Consider the following 24,077-nt stretch of genomic DNA (forward strand, 5'->3'; position numbering starts at 1 on the left):
AGAGTCAGAATTGTTCACAGTGGTGGTGATAGGAACCAGACATCCAAAGTTAAATACCTCTGAAAGCGCCCTGACAGAAAGCTATGGCATTTTCTGGTTAATGTGTTTTTACTTATGTTCCCAAGCAAGGATTTGGCCTAAAACTACTGCACTGGTATTCAGGGGGTCTCATGTTGGCTGGGTACCCCAGCACTGAGGGGCTGCTAACTCACTCGCCGTCGCAGTGCTTTTGGAAATGCCCTTTGGAATTTGGCAGCTTGGTCTTTCACACATTAACTGAGATCTTACCAATTTATTTTGAGAAATGAGTAACAATGTATTATTTCCAATAACCTCTTAAGAAATGGACCACCAGAATTTTGATGGTGAGACATTCAGGGGGCCCACTGTATTTTGAAAGCCATTCATGGCAGAGCTGTACATGTAGTTAGGGCACTGTGAGGAAAAATACTCCCTAAAGAAACCTTATTTTTCCCAGATTTACCACTTTTTAGCATGACCAACATTCCACATAAAAATCAAAAGACACGTCTAGGTTTGCTGGTCGTTTTGAATAGTAAATAATATTCTTGAAGACAACAGGACCCCCAGGTCTAAGTTGGCAAGGTTCTCTAGAATGGACCACATCAAACCACCATGAATAACTGTTTACATCTCAATGACTGAATTATACAGACGTTTGGAAAAATCGGTGAAATTCCCCTTTAACTTGGCTGTATTTCTGGACGTGAGGACTCCTGGTTCCCATCACCACCGCTGGAAAGAAATGGAAGTAAATTTCTCTGCAGTGCACAATTTCACGTCAAATCACTCTGAATGACTTTGTTTGCATCTAAACGATTGGAAATACGTGGAAAAGTTTGGAAAATCGTTTAAATTCCTTCTGGACGCCTTTCCAAATAGTAGAGTAGAGTCGAGGGTGAGTAGTAGGTGGAGCGTCTGGGGCTGACTAGCGGGTAGTTGGAAGACGCGTTAGGATTTACCGCTTTCACTTCCTTCAGTGTTTTTATATCATGTTTTTATTACCTACAGCGATTGGACGTGTGTTTGTAGTAAACTGTGAACGGGACCCGTCCGACGACGTGCAACAACGGTGCAACCAAGGAGAATAAAGCGCTGAAAACGCCGAGGATCCACGCGGTTAGTTTCCCCCTTACGCCTCGAGTGTCAAAGCAAAGCACGCAGCTAGCTCAGCACTGCAGCCGTCCGCCGAGCTAGCTAACCTGGCGATTAGCTGACATTTTGATTAGCCTGGCTAGCCAGCGAAGTGGGGCGCAAAAGTCCACGAAGGCGCCGTATAAACTGAAACAATCCATTTAATTGTGAGAAGGGATGCAGGCTGGCGAAGACTGCGTGAGCTTCCCTTGACTTAACCTTTTTACTGACTAGTTAACGTTAGCCAGTTAGCGAACGGAAGCTAGTGTAACAATAGCCAAATTATGGCTAGCTAACGTGAGCTAACCGTCGTTGTGGATGTCCAGTCCTTGTTTTAAAGACGCATATTATATGTTAATTAACTGTAGTGTCTCAAATGTGGCCAGTCCTTGAAATTAGAGCTGTCGTCTATTTAGCCTTAGAATCCTTGGCTAGACAAGGCGACGAACGCAAGTTTGCTTAGTTAGCTAGCGGTTAGCTTTCATAGCTAGCTAACGCTAACTGTAAAGTTAGCTGGGTGGAAATGTTCGTTTTGGAAACCCGATATTTGTCACTCACGCACGGTCTGCAAGGTACAGACCCCAAATTATTAGCTAGCCTACATCTTACTGTCAAACAAAATCAACGCGTGAGGGAAATATACGAATTGTAGAGGCAACTGAAGCTGTATACTTGTGTGTGTGTGAGTAATATCTATCTATCTATCTATCTATCTATCTATCTATCTATCTATCTATCTATCTATCTATCTCTATGTACGTATGTATGTGTATATATATATATATATATATATATATATATATATATATATATGTATATATATATATATATATATATATATGTAATCTTCTTGTCTATGTATCTATCTACGTATGTATGTATGCATCTATCTATCTATCTATCTATCTATATATCTATCTATATATAGACAGACGTGTGTGTGTGTGTGTGTATGCTGTATGTATGTGAAAATGTTTTATTGCATCGAGCAACACAAACATTATCACTCTATTAACGTTCAGAAGCACAAAAAAAAGACGTTAAACCAATGAGGCTAATGCACAACAGGAACATATTAATTGCTAGTTTTAGGCTGCAGTGTCATTTTTAATGCACAGTTTAGCTACAGTTTGATTTGATTCAGGTAGTTGTACCTCAATTCACTTATTTTCGACCTAGAAGCCTTGCAAGTAGCCCTAAATGACCACTGGGACCTGGGTCTTACCGTTTTTAAAGGGACACCCTGCCCATAGTGAAAAATTCGGTGTTGGGATGCGGCAGTAGGTTTCAGCTTTTATTTGTGATCACTACAGCAGCGAATCAAATCTAGGCATTGCGCTCAAATATATTGGTTAAATGATATTGGTCACTTTTTAAAAATTGGAACGCGAGACATGTTTAACAGTCCAGCAGCTCCAAAGACTTTTTCAAAAAGAAAAATCTTGCAGTGTCACTATTTGCAAGACTCCAACTAGATTTTTGAGAGAATTTCCCATCATGCACCCACTGGAAATGGACACCTTTCCTCCTGCTCTATAGTGGTGTAGATGGGGAAAATACGTTGGCTATATGTATATGGCAGATCATCACAAACTGTGCAATAAATTAACCTGTAAAATGTGCAGTTAATTTTTTAAAATTTGACAAAGATTTACACATCAACAAAACATACAACGATTCAGTATTGTTTACATTTATGGTGTTTTAGCAGACGCTCTTATCCAGAGCGACTTACAATTTGATCATTTTACACAGGTAGCCCAAGGTAGTGTTAAGAGTCTTGCCCAAGGACTCGTATTGGTATAGTGTAGCGTGCTTGCCCTGGTAGGGGATTGAACCCCAGTCTACAGTGTAGAAGGCAGAAGTATTAACCACTACACTAACCAACCATTGTTGATTGGCTGTTATGAATCTATCTGTAAAAAAAAAAAACCAAATAAAATGAGAAACCACTGTAATAGGAAGCATCACTGTTACAGGTTCAGTGAACCTGAAATCATAAAACAGGCACTTTACATTTAAGTGAATGATTATTGTTTTAAAATGGAGCAGATTTGCCTTTTTTAACAGAGATTTCGGTTACTCACGCATGGATTCTCTCATTCTCTCTTGCACGCGCTCGCCTGCTTGCTCTCATGTCACTATTTGCATGAGCTAAGACTTAAAACTTATGATAATATTAAACACCGTTAATTTTGCTGCAGCCTTAAGACGAAACAGAGACTGACCTTAAGCCGCCGTCCTGACCACCTTACACTAAACAATCGAGATGACGAGAGTGCAACTCAACTCCCGCAAGACTTTCTTGATATTATACCGACAATGGAAATTTGTCTGGCACAGTGAAACCGCTTGAAATGTCGTTTGGTGTAAGGCCGGCATAAGAAGCCGGCTTTAGCCTTGTACACCTGTGCGGTTTTATAATTTAGGAGCCTCGGCCGTTTTAAGTGTCATAGCAGACTTTATCTGAAGTGTCCCCATATAGTTTCATCTGTTCTGTGGTCATTCTGGTCTGCAGGGTTGTAGCGTAAGCAGTAGATCTATTTGTAGTAGATCTATTTGTAGTAACTTTAGCTCTAACAAGTGTATGAGAAGTATAGGATCTTGCATATCTCACTGCTGTCAGAAGAAAACCTTGTATCTCCATTTTTGTCGTTTTTCAGTTTTTGATATGATTTTTTTTTTTTTTTAAAGCCTGTTGCTCTTTGTAATTTTCGTGAAGAATGGACCAAAATAAACAGCTCAGAATGACTTGAAAACATTTTTTCCTTCTCCGGTAAAGTTACCGTGTTGGAGATACAAGGTCTTCTTCCGAAAACAGGGATATGATGCAAAACACAATTTTTATTTCTCTAATAAAGGCTGTATCACTCACAGTATAGCACTGGTATATTGTGGATGCGTACGTGTCGATCCCATTCACATATTCAAAAATGTAAGAAAATTAGCGTGTTATACGGCTGTAAACTAACAGTAAACAAGTAGGTGATTTTACAGTACTGTAGAAACATCCGTTCATCATGTTAACAGCATTACAACACAAAGCAGCTTTAAAAATTCAAATGGCTAAGCACTAATCATATGAGGCTACTAATAACGTGCTGCTACTCCCAACTAGTCTACAGCTGAGAAAGTGAAACTAATTTGAATATGCTGATAACAATCAGCATGCATGCCTTTTCAGGAGGTATACTTATTATCTGAGGACAGCAAAACGTGCTAAAGCATTAATGAAATGAAAGAGCTCTAGCATCGCATTTGCTTTGGATAGGATAAAAAAAAAAGACCCAAAATAACCATATTTTCCCACTTTAAACTGCATCCCAGCATTAATTTGTCACAAAAGAAATATGATTGTATACCATTGTATTGTAGTTGTTGTTGCAGTAAACACTTTGAATCTGCTTGACAATAATTTGCTTATATCCAGGTTTACATGTCGCATAACTTTAGTGCATGTTATGGTTGTTCTGATTGGGGGAAAAAACACTTTTAAGCCAGAATAAATGCATGAATATCAAATAATATAGGTTGCTAAAATGCCAAAAAATACTGATTTCAATCACCCAGCCCTAGTGGTGTTGCATTTCTGTACACGTGCATCTTCTCTGAAACTATGAGTCTGTTATCTGAAGCATCTTCTTTCGGCTGCTCCCTTTAGGGGTCGCCACAGCGGATCATCTGCCTCTATCATGCCCTATCCATTGCCTCCTCTACTTTCACACCAACCATCTCCATGTCCACCCTAACTACATCCGTAAACCTTCTCTGAGGTCTACCTCTTCTCCTTCTACCCGGCAGCTCCATCTCCAACATTCTTTGCCCAATATATCCACTATTCCTCCTCAACACGTGTCCAAACCATCTCAACCTGGCCTCTCTGGCTTTATCTCCAAACTGCTCCACCTTCACTGTCCCTCTGATCTGCTCATTTCTAATCTTATGTTATCTGAAGCATACAGTTGTCAATTTTAGTGGCAGTGCCTTCATTTTAATCATCTTAATAAAGTACTTCTGTTTTTTTGCTGCTATAGAAATCTTCAAGAAGATCTATTGTATGTGTTGGTGTCAGTCAACTAAGTGGATAAACATCAGCACAGAAACGTCAGAGAAATTGTAAGTAACTTGAATAACTATTACTATTGAGTACAAAATTGATGCCTATGACAGCTTAGAAATTACACTAATATTTTTTGTTGAAATCCAATCATCAGGTAGGTTTGCACATCTGTACCTCTTCATGTTTTCTCTGTTTAAGAAATTATTGTATTGCAAATGAGTTTTATGGTGGCCCTAGCTACAACTTTTTACATTGATAATGATGTAGGTTAGAGATGCATACTATTTGGTTTTGTTTTTTAGTACTCACTGATACCAAGTCTGATACCATAACAAATTACCTACTTAGAATGAAGTATTTGTTAGTGTAAATAAGTGCAGCATACCTTAGCAGTTAAATAATGTCTGATTTGAAATGACATGTATTAGCTAGCTATGCTACATTAGCTACCTTAAGTCAGAGAAGAGCGGATTTTGCTCCACATTGCTGGAGAGGGGTTCAGTCCATCACTGGCATCTGGCTTTGACTGCCACTTTCTACAACTCGTCACTGTAGCACTGTATTAGTGGGATCTGCATCCAACACTAATCCAAGTAGGTTACTTGTGGAGTTTTATGTTTGAAGTTCCTTGTTAGGGCTGGCGGACGTGTAGTGGCTTCTAAAGCCAGGCTTATACCATGCGATTTTAGAAATCTTGTTCTTTGGTGACAACACTAAGGCCCAATCCCATTTCATCCCTTGCCCCTACCTCTTAGCCCTTAGCCCTCTGTTTTGCGTGTTTACATCTAGGGGTAGGGTGTCCCCGTTTTTGTTCAGATAGAAGGGTAGGGCGAAGTGTTAGGGCTACATGGCCCTCCAAACAGAGGTTTTTCAGAGGCACTCTCCAAACGGAGTGTTATGAGGAGAAAAGAAAAACCAGCAAGATGGCTGCGTGAGCGACCAAAGAAACCCACAAATGTTTTCTTTATTAAAAAAATACAATAACCACTGTATTATCTTAGTTTAATGTCGTTTCAGTGTATTATGGTCATTTTTTTTTCATAACAACCATAAAAAAAATCACTAATAGCCTGCTATCTCTCGGTAGCTAGCTAGCTGACTTTCCTGTTCCACCTTAAATAGACCAGAAGTATTAACACCTGAAGCGCCAGAATGTAATTGCTTCACCATTTAAGGTGGAATGGGAAAATTCAAACAAGAAGCTGGCAAATCGCTGACTACAGCTTCATATCACCAAAGAATTAGCGGTGGGTGATAATAAATGTTATATCTTCTTTGAAAGCATGTGATGCCCTAAATGTAATCAAAGCTCAGCAGCAAGGTTGCTGAACGTTTCCCTTCTTTGCTATCATTGAAGACGGGCCGGGTTACCTACAGAGCAGCGCTAGTAGCCTTTTAATGATGTAATGTATTTTTTTATTATTATTATTATTATCATTATTATTATTATTATTATTTGAGGTTTGTCCCATTTTTGTAGGGCTAAATTTAAACCACTACCCCTTGTAACTTAGTTCCAAGGGGTTAGGGTGACACTCAAAAACAGGGGTAATAAGAACCAATGGGGTTGGGCCTAAGTTTAAACGGTCCATCATGTACGGACAAAGCCTACGATTTATATAGTCGCACTGTATGAAAACGTTGCTACGTGAACCCAGCCTTTACAGACAACTCTGTTCATAAAATATAATAAATAAATAAAGCTTCTTTATTTAAAAAAAACACGCTGAGTACTGTGTAAACATGCTGAGCTATAGCTGCTCCCCTAACCAAACTGCATTGAAATGTACATGGTAGGACAGTATGGTATATCGACAGCCTATTTTCCGAAGTTTTAAAAAAATGTTTATACCTCACAGTCCTAGTCAGCCAAAAAGAGTAAAGTTGGTATATATGAACTTCGGTAAGAAATGTCAACCGTTTTGCCTCCATTTTGTCTTCACTCATATTGGGGAAGTGTTTGTGTGAGTTTAAAAACCACGCAGTGTATTCCTGTTGGGTATTTGCCGAGGCAGAATGTTTAAAGTGACCAACAGCTTTGTGGCCAACCCTGAGTCACTAACGCTGAGCAGACCCTTCTTTACTGCCAGCTTGAGTCGTTTGTTCATTAGAGCTGCAGTGTACGCTCTGCTTATGTCACATGGTATCAGTGAGTATTGTGTTTTAGCATCAGTTATTTTTTACGGGTTTGATTATGAGCCAATATGTAATACTTGTATCAACGCATTCATAATGGAAATACACTACCTACCAAAAAAGAACAGTTTATATTTATAAACTGCAATTATAAAAAGATTCTTTATGCGTTGTTTTATCATAGTAGTGTTAGTTTTTTAGTTGTGTTAGCTAATTCGTTAATATCTGGGCATATAGGCATACGGTCGGGTTTGTGGGTATTTGGACAGTGACGCAATTTTTGTAATTTTGCCTCTGCACACCACGAAAAAAATGGTTTTGAAATGAACAGTCAAGATGTGATTGAAGTGTAGAATTTCAGCTTTGATTCAAAGGGTTTTACAAATATTGCATCACCAGTTAGGAATTATAACCATCATTTACACTGTCCCTCCATTTTCACAGGCTCAAAAATAACTGGACAGTTGACTGATGAGCAGTTTTGTGGAGAGGTGTGGCCTATTCCTTCATTATTTCATGATGAATTAAAGATCTAAAATGTCTAGAGTTGATTCCAAGTGTTGAATATGCATTCGGTAGCTGTTCCTGAGAATTTGCAGTATGCAGTCCAAAGATGTGTTTATGCAAATGAAGGGTGGCCATCATTAGGCTAAAAAACAAAACAAATCAACTTTTGGTATGGAGCCGAGTGTGTCATTGCCGAAATCTGCAATCAAGATATGCCTTCATGAATGTAAATGCAGAGGGTTTACTTCAAAATGTAACTCTCTAGAAAAGAAAGGCCAGATTTGACTTTGCTGGAAAACAACTAAAAAACCTGCCCAGTTCTGGAACAAGGTTCTTTGGACAGAGGACACCAAGAATAACTTGTACCTGAATGATGGGAAGAGAGGAATATGGAAAAGGAAAGGGAGGTCTCATAGTCCATAGCATACCACAGCTTCTGTCAAACATGTTGGAGGCAGTGTAATGGTATCTGCATGTATAGTCACTGGTGTTTCTTGTGACTACTGATGTAGGTAGCAGGATTCATTCTAAAATGTGTAGAGCTATACTTTCTTCTCAGATTCAGTCAAATTCTGCAAAACTGATAAGATGGTGCTTCACGATACAGATGGATAATGACCCAAAATGTACTGTGAAAGCACCCCAAGAGCTTCTTATGGCAAAGAACTGGAATGTTCTTAAATATCTGAGTTAAGGCGTCAGCAGATGTCTTGTGGAGATGACGTCTGGAGATGACACATGGAGGCTCATGGCAGATGGGCGAACTTTGTGGACGAAGATGCTCCGTAGCAGAGCCGGTGATTGGTCAGTCAAAAAAGGCGTGCCATGAAACATGGACAACTTTGAGGAGATTCAGCTTTGGGAGACAAAATACTATACAAAAAAAATACAAAAATACTATTTAAATGTAAAATGTGCATTTGTTAAACAAACAATGAATATCTCCTAAATGTAAGGTGTTAAGTTCCTAGTACCAAAACATGGAGGTTAACTTATGTTTAGGTTCACAAGAGGACAAGGCTGAAGTTGGCTTTCTATTCACCAGCTTCTTGTTTAAGTTTCCCTGTTCCACTTAAAATAGTGGCAGTATTTTGAACTGAAGCGTTGGCATAGTTAAAACTATGAAAGAATTGTTTTCCAGCAATCATGTAACTTATCATAAAATGTGGAGCGTCTGCGATAGTCAACATGAAACTGCAGAAAGTATGCAAGCTTGTAAACTCATGAAGGCGCTTTTGGCTTCGTACAACTGTTGAGAATTTTGTTTGTTGCATATTAAGTATGCCGAGGGCTTAAGTCTCCTCACCTCATCCCAATTGAGCATGCTTTTCACTCATTGGAAACCAAACTGAAGACAGAAAGACCCACTAACGAAACAAAAAAAAAGTAGAAGCCTGGCAAAGCATCTTGAGGTAGGAAGTTTAGCAGTTGATGTTTTCCATGGGTTCCTGACTTGCATCATTAAAAATAACCCTTGTATTTGTAATTGTTTTTGTCCAAATACCTTTGAGCCTGTGAAAGTGGAAAGACTGTAATCATAGCTGTATTTCCTAAACGATTAATTATTTTTATTAAAGCTGCAAGTGTATGCTTTAATCACATTTTGATTACTTTGTTTCAGATCTGTTGTGGTTGTGTACAGAGGCAAACTTGCAAAAAATGTGTGGTCCAAATACTTGGAGACCTGACTGTACGTTTCCGCATCTAATAGGTTAAGAATGTTAGATGAAAAAAAATCTTTGTTCTTCATCACATTGTGAACAGTGTTGCCAGTAGTGTTTACATTTCATCAAAATTTTGGGGACTTTTGGCTAAGTTCACATTGCCAGGTTGAAGGGGCAGAAATACAATTTTTTTGCTCTAATGTGACTCAGATCTGATGTTTTCAGAGCTGTGTGGACACACAAATCAGATCTTTTCAAATCCGACCTCCTGATCCACTTTTATATGTGGTCCTAGATCAGATATGTATCCAATTCTAGGCTTTGTGAAAAATGTAAAAGTGCGTTTACATATATGATGAGCTTATATTGTATGTGCATATCAGTTTAAAAATGCTAACACTTTGTCACACGAGCCCCACTCAGGACACCAAACAACCTGGACTACTTTACCATGCATTCCTACACTATAACAATACCTCTACCATGCTTGATAGATAAGATGCATGCTTTGGATCATGAGCAGTTCTTTTCTTTTTACATATTCTTCTTTTCCGGTCATTCTTGTACAAGTTGATCTTTGTCTCATCTGTCCATGCGATATTGAAAAGCTTTAGAATTGGGTGATTATTAGCCAGTAAGGATCAGCATTGGTTTTCTTGTCTTTTATTGCTGACAAATGATTATATCACCCTATTGCAAAACCTAGATTTCAATCCAGCTCTACTATATTTTGCCAAGGGTTGTAAAAGGTTTTCTTTGGTAAAAGCAGCTAAGGCGTATTTAGCGTCCCAGCATTTCAGGATATCCTTGACTATCTGGCATTTTTAAGTGCTCTTTAATGCTGGTCGATAACTGCTATGAAGGTAGCTTTGACTGGTCAACTTTGTGCTTTGTTTTTTTGCCCAAGTCAAGACAGTTAACAAATTCTACTTGCTAGATTGTTTACAGTTACACACTGGGGCTTAATGATTTTATTTTACAGTGTTCTGTTTAAACCTTTAGCCAGCACTTGGGCAAATGTGTAATAGTGTAATTTTGGATTTTAATATTCATTACAGAACATGAACCTTACATTATAAAGCAAGATCATTTGTTTTCTGAGCCACTGCCAGTGATTTGGTGCTCTGCTATTTTGGCAGCCTGCTCAGGACATGAATCGGCCTGCTTTCAAAGAAGACTGTAACTGTATTTTAAGTGGATAAATTGTATTTACCAGTTGCATGGAAACGCCTCTGCTTTTACTGTGGTTACTGCTTATAGCTGCAGCATAATTTAAATACCTTTTGAGCAAAGTGCAAAAAACCCTAATGAAATTTAACTACATACAGAACAACTGCAGACATATTTTGTGCATTGTATAAGGCTGTTAGAAAATCATAAGCATTCTCTGACTGGCTTTTCAATGTACAAATTTTAAATAGTTGTGGAAACATTTTTTTCTAATAGGTCTACAGCATTACAAATCCTGCCTCGTTATCCCACTGTCTGACTTTTCCGTGGTTCTTCAACCATCTGGGGTCTAAGGACATTTTCTCAGTTTTTATATTATCTTAAATTTGTCTTTAAAGACACTTAATATAAGATAATCCTTTACTAGTCCCACAGCAGGAAAATTCACTTGCATATAACATGATACCCATGTGCCATATTAAAAAGCTTTGCTATCTTTGTCACTACTTTACAAAACCTACTTGGACAAAGACACCAATAACACACAGAGAGGCATATAACGTGTTTCTCAACCCCTCATTCAAAGCCTCATATCTCTGGATGGGTATCACGTGTGATCTCACAACACGCAGGTGGGTTTGTGGACCCCAGATCGTTAATATAAAACCACCAAAACAACCAGCATTCCTTACAATAATGTTCAACATCAGTGCAGTCTTCTTTGTAGAAATGTTAAGCTTACAACTCTGTACCAACCAACTAAAACAAACAAAATGAAAATTATAATCTCTACAATGTGAATTCCTCTTGACACCCACCTTAAATTTTCTGTCAGCTCATATTTATTTGCATGTAATGGCACAGTGTTTTTCAATATCAACTTCTTTTAGAAACCTTTCAGGTTTTGAACAAGAAAGCAAGTACCATGTACTTTACTTTGGTTTTCAACGTGACTACTGACAGGTCAATACATTCTCAGAGACATTGAAGTCTTTCACAAGGTATGGTGGTAGCAAGCACACAAATCTACTTCCGGACTGTCTTGCAAATCCAGTGCACCATCACCAAGCCAAAGACTCTCCTATTTGTACTATTTGTTAAACTATTTGTACATTCAGGCATATGCAACTTAAAGTTCCTGACTGCTGACTGTTTCGTCTTCAGACTTAAACTATGCAACCACGATTAACTTGTTTTGTAACAGCTGTTAAGAAGTGTCTCAACCTTAAGATTGTTTAACCCAGGTTTAGATACACAGGCTTTGATTAATCCTTCTGCGTGTCCATATGAAATTTTAGATGTTTACGATGAACAGCAAATCATGTGAAACATGAGGAGGAGCCAAGCAACTTATTTTCAGAGTGGAAAACACGAATCACTGTGTTGGCTACGTAACTACAGTAGTAGCTGCTTCCTGAACTGCACACCCCATTTCCGGAAAAGTTGGTACATTTTAAAAAATACAATAAAAACAAGAATATGCAATTCTCTTGAACGTTTGGTTCAAAGAAAGTATGTCCAATGTTTTAACTAATAACTTAATTGTGTTTTGTAAATATACACAATTTAGAATTTGATGCCTGCTAATACTCAAAATTGGGACAGAAGTATGCTTACCACTGTGTTACATCACCTTTTGTTGTAATGACTATCATTTGGGAACTGAGGACACTAATTGTTGCAAGCATGGGCAAAAACTCCACTTGATACAAGACTCCAGCTGCTCAACAGCCCGTGGTAGTCATTGCCTCCTTCCCCTCTTCATGATGCGCCATGCATTAACAGTAGGAGACAGATCTGGACTGCAGGCAAGTCAGTCAGGCACACACTTTGTGTCTATGAAGCCATGCTGACATGCAGAAAGAGGCCTTGTATTGTCTTATTGAAGCAACATGGATGTACTGGGAAAAGATGTGTAGCAGCAAATGTCTCTCTAAAATCCCAATATATGCCTCCATGTCAGTGGTACCGTCAAATATGTGCAAGTCACCCATGCCATGGCCCCTGATGCACCTCTATGAGAGATGTTGGCTGTTCCAAATTTCGCTGATAAAAGCCTGGATGGTAACTTTCGTCTTTGGCACAGAAGAACTCAGAACTCACTTTCTTCATAAAACAAACAAATGTGGGCTCCTCTGACCACTGCACACATTTCCATTCTTCCTGTCTTTTGGACCGTCCAAGGACCAGACAACTGCGCTGCATTTCTGTGTGAATTGTTGTATGGCTTTCTTTTTGCGTAATAGTTTCAAGTTGCATTTCTTGATGCAAGGGTGGACTGTGTTAAGTGACAGTGGTTTACTCCTGAGCTCTTGTGGCTATATTTAACACGGTAGCAGTGGAAAGTCACGCACATTCAACAGTGGTATCCAGCCTTGCCCTATATGGACTGTGATTTCTCTGGATTCTCTGAATCTTCTCACAATGTTATGTAGGGAAGATGGTGGAAGACCTAAATGTTTGAACTGTTTTACCATTCCCTCACAAAGTGGTGAGCCACAACCCACCTTGCTTGTAAAGACTGCACCTTCGGTAGATGTTCCTCATATACCCAGTCATGTTAGCCTCACCTGTCAGCAATTTACCTGCATATTGTGGAATGTGTAACTTGAGTATTCTATAAACTTTTCACTTTTATTTTGTCCTTGTCCCAATTTTTCTTAATTGTGTTGCAGGGATCAAATTCAAAATCTGTTTATATTTACAAATTAAGTTGGTCAGCCAGAACATTGTCATTTCTTTGTACTTTTTTTTGTTAAATAAAGGTTCAAAAGAATAAGCAAGTCACAGATTGTTATTGCATTTAACAAAATGCTCTATATTCCACTATAGGTAATTAAGTCTACCAAAAATGACATGGTCAGAAGCTCATCCTGATTTGTCGAAGAGCTGTTTATGATTTGAAATCCTAAAAAACCTAACCTGTCCTGGAGCAGGCTGGGTTTTCATCATAAGTTTGCCATAGTGAGGTATCCTAGTGGGAAAAAAAAGTGATCCATTAGTGTGAGAGAGAAAATCCCGATTTGGATCGAACCAAGCTTGAAGTTATCCAAGTATGAAATTCTTCATACTTCTGAGCTAGGTAATGCAATTATGCTTGGTAATAAAAACACCGTTCAAGGTAGGTGTAGTCCTTTAAGGGCAAAGATGGGTCAAGACTTGGCACCAAAGTGAGTATTTTCACCATCTGTGACATGTAATATCATCAAAGTATTCAGGGAATTTGGGGGAATATTCCGCATAAACAGAAGGCACTGCATTTAAAATCGGCATCTATAATTTAAGACTGTACTACGCATAGCAGAAGCCATATGCCAAGAACGTCTAGAAACGTTTCTAAGATGTAGCTCATCAATTGACTGATACACAGTGGAAATACTGTGGTCTGATGAGTCAAATCTTTTTGCTTGTTTTTGGAAACATTGCATGTTGCGTTTTATGGACAAAAGAAGGAATGGCTCTTTCAAATTGTTGCCAGTGTAAAGTTAAAATGTCATGGTTTATCAGTTGTATGGGGGTGAACATGACATGGATAACTTGCAGTAACTTACATCTGTAAAAGCACGGTCAACCGGGAAAATTATACAAACATTTTGGAGCAAATATGCTGCCTTCTAGAACAAAACATCCATGCTTGTTTCAACATGATGATGCCGAGCCATATTCTGTAGAAGTTAAAACAGCATGACTGCATAATCAGAGAATGTGAGCGCTAGACAGCTTGCAATGTGTATAATGAAAACTTTACTATGTGGATAAAAATGACTCACTGCTTCACTGGATCCTACTTTTGCTTCCTGCTCAGATCATTGAGTAGCGCACCAACACATTGCAATTTACTACCACAATGCTTCCTAGATGACTGATGATGGAAAACATCCCTAGACCTCTTGGTATGTGAAGAGAATTGATAGGGTTTCTTCACTACACCTTGTTCTTCGCAAATATGTCTCCAGGCTTTAAAGATCTCTAATTCACTTTAGGTTTTCTTAAAAGGGGGGCAGATCTTACACAAAGATTTTTGTTTTTGAGCCAGCAATTACTGTTTTATACCACAATGGTTATGTTGCTGTTTTGCACAGGCTGCAAGGCGTCCCTGTGGTTCTGGCTTGAATATACACTGTGTTCAAAAGTTTGAATTGAGCATTGAGCTGTGGAGCTGTGGAGCAGCTCAATCACTCTGGAGCATTCTCCAGAGTGATTGAGCACCAACCAGTACCTTTGTGATGAGTTTGAGTGGCATTTGTGATCCAGAATTGATCATCCAATAGCAATACCTGATGTCTCTAGTGCTCCCGCTGCCGAATGCAATCAAATCCTCACAGCAGTGTTCCACCGTTTAGTGTAAAGTATTCCCTGAGGAGTAGAGACGATTACCTTTTAATTCTCTTGATTTTGGAAGAAACATAGGATGAGCAGGTGTACCAAATTGGGAATGTACTTTCTTGTTTCTTTTCAGTACTGGCTAACACCAGAAAGACATTTTAAACTGTTCTAGACATGGCATGAAAGGTCATTTTCAGGATCACTCCAACTCAGCCAAAGTTGTAAAGTGCAAATCAGTTCAGAGATAAGTCACCCCTAAGTAAAGCCTTCACCTTTGTTTCATATGGTCATCTGTTTTGCTTTTGGATATACAGATGGGTGTCTTGGTGTGATGTTTGACCAACATGAGCCACCAGAACAGTGTTCCTGTACCTTGGTATAGGTTATAAACATCTCTGGAACTCTGCCAGAGGGAGTGCACACCATTCTTGCAAAAGATATTCCTTTAGTTTTTATTTTGATGACTTGTGTTCAGAGCATTTGTCAGACAAATAGGTACTCAACTAGGTTGAGATCTGGTGACTGTAAAAACCTTTAATCAAAGCACTTGTTCCATGGGGATGGGAGCATCGTCATCCTGGAAGAGATCACTCCCATCAGAATAGAAATATTTTATAGTAAGGTAAAGATGATCAGTAAAAATAACCTTGTATTGTATTGACCATTCTGTCTAACATCATGTTAACCAAAACCATGACATAAAAATGCATTCCCACAGTATAACAGTGGCAGTGGTGGTTGAGCATTCAGGCCTGTTCCATTCTCTTGGAGTATGCCACTAGCCCCCTTGTGAATATGGTGATTAATCTGAATGTCATCGTTTTTCCACATCTCTGTAGATCAGTGCCTAAGGATTTTGTACCACTGAACTCTTGAACGGTTTATGCAGTGCACCCCTACTACATAGTTCTTCACCTGTATTGTTACAGATGGATTGTTCTTGCTGCCACAACCTGATCATGACCTGCACTGACATTTTCAGTCACCTGAGGAATTGCACTAATGCACAAGCAACACAGTCATTGAATGTGTGCTTTCAACCACAATTTACAACCCCGTTATTACTGATGTGTTCCCCATAAGTCTAAATGTACATATCACTGTAGTCATCGTTCCTAATAAAACACTAGCCAGTTGAGCAGTCTCTGTAACTAAAGGTCCTATGATTTATCAATTATTAACTCTTTCCAAAAGTCACTTAGTTCTTTTCCTCTTGCCAGCATGATCCAAAATCAAGGTCATCTCTAAAGGAATTGAGCTTGCCAACAACTTGAGTGAACCTTTATCGGTCTTAGAAATGCAGGAGGTGACATCTCTGCAGGGTGTCAGATCTCATTTCTCATGACGTTCATGGTGGAGCTTTATAGAAAATTTTTTGCATAGAGCCAGTCTTTGCAAATATAGTTGCTTTTTCAAGAGGCTTGCTGCCAGCATGGTCTGAGGCATTAAACTTATCACTTAAAATTAGAAAAAAGGTCTTCTCCTCCATAGTGAATACAGACCAAAGTCCTGCCTTATCATCTTCAACCAGTGATGACTAATCTGCTTTAACCGACCATGTTTTATGTAAGGGCAGCAGTTTTTCTAAAAATACCAAAAAAAAAACAAAAACTTGGAAACATTCTTTCCTTTCCTAGTTCTGACTCCTTTGAAGTTTGGGCATCTCTGGTTGTTGAAAAGGTACTAGAAGGGAAGGTTTTGTTGCTATATATGACCGATTTACTCACTAACAGTGTACAGTCAGTCCTTTTCCTATATGCTTTATGGCCAAAAATGGACAAAAGAATTCGAGTGCCTACACATTACACCTACAGGAGCTTTACACCCTTTGCAGCTGTAACAGCTTTCAATTTTCTGGGAATGCTTTCTTCTTTATCTTATGGAATTTTTGCCTATTCATCCAGAAGAGCATTTTTGTGAGGTAAGACACTGATGTTGGATGAGAGGGCCTGGCTTGTAATCTTTGTTGTAGTTCATCCAAAGGCGTTTTGATGGGGTTGAGGTCAGGGCTCTGGGCCAGTCAAGTTCTTCCACACCAAACTTGCACAGCCATGCCTTTAGGGTCCTCGCTTTGTTCACTGGGGCACAGTCATGCTGGAATAGAAAAGGGCCCTCCCCAGACTGTCCTTACAAAGTTGGAAGCATAGAATTGTCCAGAATTTACGTTCACCTAGGCCAACCCCGTTAAACAACCTCATTATTACTCCTCCACCAAACTGTTCACTTGGCAAATGAGGTCAGGCAGCTAACATTCTCCTGGCATTTACCAAAGGCTACCTGATAGAGAAGCATGATGGGCTACCCCACAGAATACATTTCCACTGTTCCATAGTCCAGTGGTGGAGTGCTTCATACCGCTTTATCCAATGGTTGGCATTGTGCTAGGTGATGTAAGACTTGCATGCGGCTGCTCGGTCATGGAAACCCATGTGCACATGCATTATGCGCCTCAGCACTTGGTGACCCCGTTCTATAGCTTTACATGGTCTTGACACTTCATGCCTGAGTTCTTAAATTCTTCCGTGTTTCAGTAATACCTCTCATAGTTGATCATGACATCTAGGAGGGAAGACCTCTTGCAAACTGACTTGTTGCAACAGTGGAATTCTATTACAGTACCATGCTTGAATTCAGTGAGCTCTTTAGACTGACTCATTCTTTCACAAATGTTTGTAAAGACAGACTGCATGGCTAGGTGCTTGATTTTATACACCTTTGGCAATAGGAATGAATGAAAAACCTGAATTGTGATTAAGAGGCGTGTCCTAATGCTGTTGTTCATATAGAGCATGTGGACGCTTGACCACCTGATGAAATTCTTTGATATTCTGTTCCAAAACCATGGGCGTTAATATGGAGTTGCTCCTCCCCTTTCTAGCTATAACAGCCTCTATTCATCTGGAAAGGCATTTCACAAGATGTTGGAATATGTCTCCTGGAATTTGCGCCCACTCAGTCAAAAGACTGAAAAGAAGTCAAGCAGGCATAATAAATGGGAAGGTCTGACAACAGTCAACTTGTCTTGATGGGGCTCACATTATGCACATGGGCACAGTCATGCTGGAACAGGAAAGTTGGAAGCATATAATTGTCTACAGTGCCTTTCTATGCTGTAGATTTAACATTGCCCTTCACTGGAACTAAGGAGCCTAACCCAAACTCTGGAAAACAGCTCTAGACCACTATCCCTCTGCATATGTAATGTTCCTGTGGCATCTGCAAACCCCAGATTTGTTCAGATCAGACTGCCAGATTAGTGATTAATCACTCCACAGAACATGTTTCCACTCCTCTAGAGTCCAGTGATGGCATGCTTTATACCTCTCTGATTGATGCTTTGCATTGTGCATAGTGATCAAAAGCTAGTGTGCAGTTGTTTGACCATGGAAACTCATTTTATGAAGCTCTCCGTGCACAGTTTGTGTTGATTGTTACTTCCAGAATGGAAGAATGGAATGGAACTCTATAGTAAGTGATTCAACAGAAGGGAGGTGAGTGGTCTGCCACTTCTTTACTGCACTCTTGTTGCTCCCGATTGCTTTCATGTCACAATAATAGTACTTACAGTTGACTGGGGCAGATCTACGGTACTACAAAAGTGTGCAAACGTTTTAGGCAGATGTGGAAAAAAAATGCTGTAAACAAAGAATGCTTTCAAAAAAAATGGAAGTGTTAATAGTTTATTTTCATCAATTAACAAAATACAGGGAATGAACAGAAGAGAAATCTAAATCAAATCAATATTTGGTGTGATCACCCTTTGCCTTCAAGACAGCATCAATTCTTCTAGGTACACTTGCACACAGTTTTTAAAGGAACTTGGGTGGTAGGTTGTTCCAAACATCTTGGAGAACTAACCACAGATCTTTTGTGGATGTTCTGTCTCTTCATGTAGTTCTAGACACACTCGATGATGTTGAGATCAGGGCTCTGTGGGGGCCATGCCATCACTTCCAGGACTTCTTGTTCTGCTTTACGCTGAAGATGGTTCTTGATGATCTTGGCTGTATGTTTGGGGTCATTGTCCTGCTACAGAATAAATGATGGTATTGCATGATGGATAAGTATCTGCCTGTATTTTTCAGCATTGAGGACACCATTAATCCTGACCAAATCTCCAACACCATTTGCAGAAATGCAGCCCCAAACTTGCAAGGAACCTCCACCATGCTTCACTGTTGCCTGCAGACACTTATTATTGTACCACTCTTCAGCCCTTTGGCGAACAAACTGCCTTCTGCTACAGCCAAATATTTCAATATTTGACTAATCAGTCCAGAGCACCTGCTGCCATTTTTCTGCATATTTGAGTTGTTTGGCCTTGTTTACATGTCAGAGGTATGGCTTTTTGGCTGCAACTCTTCCATGAAGACCACTTCTGGCCAGGCTTCTCCGGACAGTAGGTGGGTGTACCTGGTTTCTGCCAGATCTTAGTTGATGGCACTGCTGGACATCTTCCGATTTCGAAGGGAAATAAGCTTGATGTGTATTCCATCTGCTGCACAAGTTTCCTTGGCCGACCACTGCGTCTATGATCCTCAATGTTTCTTTGTGCTTTTTCAAAGAGCTTGAACAGCACATCTTGAAACACCAGTCTGCTTCGACATTTGTCTGGGTGAGACCTTGCTGATGCAGTATAACTACTTTGTGTTTTGTTGCTGTGCTCAGTCTTGCCATAGTGTATGACCAGTGACATGAAATTCTTCCACAACCTCACCTTGGTACCAGAGTTTGGCTGTTCCTCACCCAGTTTTAAGCCTCCTACACAGCTGTTTCTGTTTCAGTTAATGACTGTGTTTCAACCTACATGTGACATTTATGAGCATTAGCACCTGTTTGGTATAATTGGTTGATCACACACCTGACTACAATCCTACAAAATCCCTGACTTTTTGTGTACCTATAAGAATTGATGCTGGTCTGAAGGCAAAGGGCAGTAACACCAAATATTGATGTGATTTTAGATTTTTTTGTTTACGCACTTTGCATTTTGTAAATTGATTTTAAAAATCATTATTTTATATTTTTGAAAGCATTCTTAGTTTACAGCATTTTTTATACCTGCCTAAAACAGTACTGTAGCTGGGCAGAAATTTCATAGGCTGACTTGTGACAAAGGTGGCGTCCTGTGACTGTACAACAGAGCTCTTCCTTATGTCCTATTCTACTGCCAGTGTTGTCTAAGGATAGTATAGCTATGTGCTTAGCTATGTGCTAGATTTTTGTCCTGTTAGCAGTGAGTATGGAGGAAACACCTGAACTTGACAACCAAACTAGCTGTTCACATAATGTCGGCCATAAAGTGTGTTTCAGAATTTTGCCCTGGGTACAAACTAAATCTCTAACTTTACTCCCTTTGTCCAATTTTTTTTTTTTTTAATCCAAATTGTCCCCACCCTTTGCAGCTATAACAGCTTCAACTCTTCTGGGAAGGCTTTCCCCACAGTTTAGGAGTGTGTTTAAGGGAATTTTTGATCGTTCTTCCAGAAGCGCATTTGTGAGGTCAGACATCGATGTTGGACGAGAAGGCCTGGCTCGCTGTCTCCACTCTAATTCTTCCCAAAGGTGTTCTATCGGATTGAGGTCAGGACTCTGCAGGCCAGTCAAGTTCTTCTACACCACACTTGTTCATCCTGGTGCGTAGTCATGCTGAAACAGGAAGGGGCCATACCCCAACTGTACCCACAAAGTTGGGCGCATGAAATTGTCCAAATTTTTTTGGTATGCTGAAGCACTAAGAGGTCCTTTCACTGGAACTAAGGGACCGAAGTTTCCAGTTCCTGAAAATGACCCCACACCATAATACCCCTCCACCAAACTTTATACTTGTCTGTCTGCACTGTGGCAAGTACTGTTCTCCTGGCAACCGCCAAACCCAGACTTTCAGATCAGATTGCCAGAGGGAGAAGCGTGATTCATCATTCCAGAGAACATGTCTCCACTCCTCAAGAGTCCAGTGGCAGTATTGAGCTTGGTGATGTAAGGCTTGGATGCAGCTGTTTGGCCATGTAAACTCATTCCGTGAAGCTGTTTATGCACTGTTATTGAGCTAATCTGAAGGCCACATGAAATTTGGAGGACTGTAGCAATTAACTCAGAAGAAAGTTGGCAATCTCTGCACACTATGCGCCTCAGCATCTACTGACTCTGTCATTTTACATGGCCTACCACTTGGTGGCTGAGTTGCTGTCGCTTCCACTTTGTTATAATACCACTGACAATTGACTGTGGAATATTTAGTAGCGAGGAAATTTCCGACTGGACTTGTGGCATCCTGTCACGGTACAATGCTGGAATTCACTGAGCTCCTGAGAGTGACCCATTCTTTCACAAATGTTTGTAGAAGCAGTCGGTATGCCTACGTGCTTGGTTTTATACATCTGTGGTCATGGAAGTGATTAGAACACCTGAATTCAGTGGTTTGGAAGGGGTGAGTGAATACTTTTGGCAGTATAGTGTATATCCAGAGGCAGATCCTTCAGTGCCTGCCATAAGGGTGTGGGAGGCCTTGTGTTCGCTTGAAGACAACGTGGCTAAGCCTGTCATGTCCGTAAACTCTGAGTTTACTTCAAAACATGGGTTGTGCAGCTTCATTGGGCATTTGTGGACATGTCTGCACAAAGCTTAGTCTACTCAGCTGCCCTTTCATTGACAAATACACCAACACAATTTGGACTTAGTACTTAGAAAGCATTTTGGCTTTCATAGATCACTGTCTCCTCGATTCCATTTCTACGTTATTTCTGACATGTTGCAGAAGTATCCTTCATCTGGTGTAATAATAAAAGCTTTAAAGACCGCTGAAGTAAAGAGATTTTCTCCTTTGCTCTGTTGCTGTTAAATTGTGGATTCCTATTACACAGCTTCTTTGCTCTTTTTAAGCTGGTATTACAAGGCATCCATGTGCTCTTCTATACCTATTAGAAGTGGTCTGTTACAATGTAATATCTTGCAAAGAAGATCTCAGTAATTCCAGGCTGGCAAAGATATACCTGAACAAAAGTGACACAACAGGTGCAGTGATTTGCCTGTAGAATCATGTTTTTATCCTGCTAAGGATGGTCAGAATTCTGGTGTAAAGTGTTTGATGCCATGTGCACCTGACTGGTTTTAGATTACTGCCATGCTACACCTATAAGAGTCTTTGGGCAAGGCCTAATGCTACATTCTCGTAAATCACTCTGGATAGGAGTGTCTGCCAAATGCTCAGGTAAATATTGAATACAAAAATTGTTTGTATTAGTTTACTTAAAACTCATAGATAGTCACTTTGTGGACTTTTCTTCCCACAACTTGATGGTTGATATGTTTCAATGGTTTTGAAAAGGAGTACTGTTGCCCATTTGCACTGTCTCCCCATCTCGTTTGCAACGACTCCTCAAGTAATATTGTTGCCTGGATATAGAGATGGGACTGCCACAGCTGAAAGGGATAGTGTTCTATACATCAGTTCTTTACTCCTGAGGCAAGAAACTCTGCTTTGTGCCTTTTTATGTATGTCTGACATAGGACTGTGGCATGGTTTGTTACTGCTCTGGAAGCCCGTTAAATGTCCACTGGTTTACTTCTGCTTGGCAAACTTTTTTTTTTTCCAATTTTTCTTTAACTTATGGAGTCTTCATTATATAGCCATATGAATACTGGTAAGCAAGCTAACCAAGCCAAAATTACACCAAGTTCAAAGCAGGTACTATAACTGTTAAGCTACATTTGCTTGTAGCACACCAGAAGTACAATAGTTTAAGAACATTTCTAATATACTTACAGGTCCAGCTTTACTCAGAGTTTTGCTTGTGGTAACGGGATTGTTAGAATTAGAATTAAGAACCATTTGTCACTGTGCTTGCACACTGTGAAATTAGACCTCTGCATTTAACACATCCGTGCAGTGAATCACCCATATACATGCACACTAGTGAACACACACACTAGTGTCAGTGAGCACACTTGCCGGGAGCAGTGGGCAGCCCTGTCCACGGCTCCTAGGTGCCTTGCTCAAGGGCACTTCAGTCATGGAATGTCAGCCAAGGGGATCGAACTGGCAACCTTCTGGTCACAGGGCTCGTTCCCTATCCGCCAGCCCACGACTGCCCTGTTATGACTGTATGCCTGTTTGAAGGTTATTCAGTTTAATCTTCCTTTTTGTATAGCACTTTTCACAGTAGATGTGTGTATCTTCTCTAAGTAGCTTTAGAGTGAGTTGTGTTAAAGAATTTTTCAAAAAAACCTTTGTTAAAACTAGATGTATTTATGCAACACTGTTTATATTTATTTAAATACTTGACAATGAAAACATTATTATTTAACCTAGTTTACCTCCCAATTTAGACATTGCCCATTTTCCACCCTTCAGACTCTGTCCCTCCCAACCCCCCATCCTCTGTTGCAGCTTGAACAACCTCCACTGTTCTGGGAAGGTTTCCCACAAGATTTTCACAGTCATTTCAACAGTCATTCTACTTCCAGTGGTGCAACAGGTAGCTGCAGTGGCCACTTCAGGAATAGCAAAACTGTGCTTTTTTGCTATTTTTGTTTACTGTCTGTCGTGTAACCTGACCAAAACTATATATCATGACTGTTTCAATCAGTACCAGCATCTACCATCGCCAGAGACTGCTACAGCTGAGAAATCAGCCACAGTCTCTGCCAAATCAGACCAGAAGCAAGTGAGAACCTGGCCGCCAGGAGCTATCTCTGCTCTTCAGAACTGTTTTGAGCGCACTGACTGGGAGATGTTCAAAGTAGCAGCAACTACTGGTGACTCCATCAACCTGTAGGAGTACACAGAATCACACACACACACACCGCAGTGGGGTGCTGGTAGCCTATCTCAGCGGTCATTGGGCGGAAGGCAGGATACACCCGGGACAGGTCACATAATCAGTGTTACCATACACAGAATCAGTGACTGGCTTTATCAGCAAGTGCATTGATGTTACTATCTCCAAACCAGTCACAACTCACCCCAACCAGAAACCATGGATGACTACAGAGGTGCGCAGAGCTGCTGAGAACCCGTGATGAGGCTTTCAATTCAAGGGACAAAGCAAGCCTCAGGG

The 24,077-nt window shown here is 40.0% G+C and overlaps 1 protein-coding gene across 3 annotated transcripts in view; it reads left to right on the forward strand.

The window, feature by feature from the left end:
- Nucleotides 1-761: 761 nt before the first annotated feature.
- Nucleotides 762-24,077, forward strand: part of si:dkeyp-84f3.5 (uncharacterized protein LOC334144 homolog) — a 31,538-nt gene continuing 8,222 nt past the window's right edge. The window contains exons 1-3 of one of the 3 annotated variants that reach the window (XM_017702066.2): nt 762-919; nt 1,033-1,140; nt 5,190-5,271. The gene's annotated coding sequence lies outside the window, so the exon portion shown is untranslated. Of the gene's footprint in view, nt 920-940; nt 1,141-1,347; nt 1,838-5,189; nt 5,272-7,795; nt 7,843-24,077 lie in introns of those variants that run through there. The other 2 variants (XM_017702067.1, XM_017702069.2) reach the window with 2 other exon arrangements.

The sequence above is a fragment of the Pygocentrus nattereri genome, chromosome 3, assembly GCF_015220715.1.
Source record: "Pygocentrus nattereri isolate fPygNat1 chromosome 3, fPygNat1.pri, whole genome shotgun sequence".
Classification (NCBI taxonomy): Eukaryota; Metazoa; Chordata; class Actinopteri; order Characiformes; family Serrasalmidae; genus Pygocentrus; species Pygocentrus nattereri.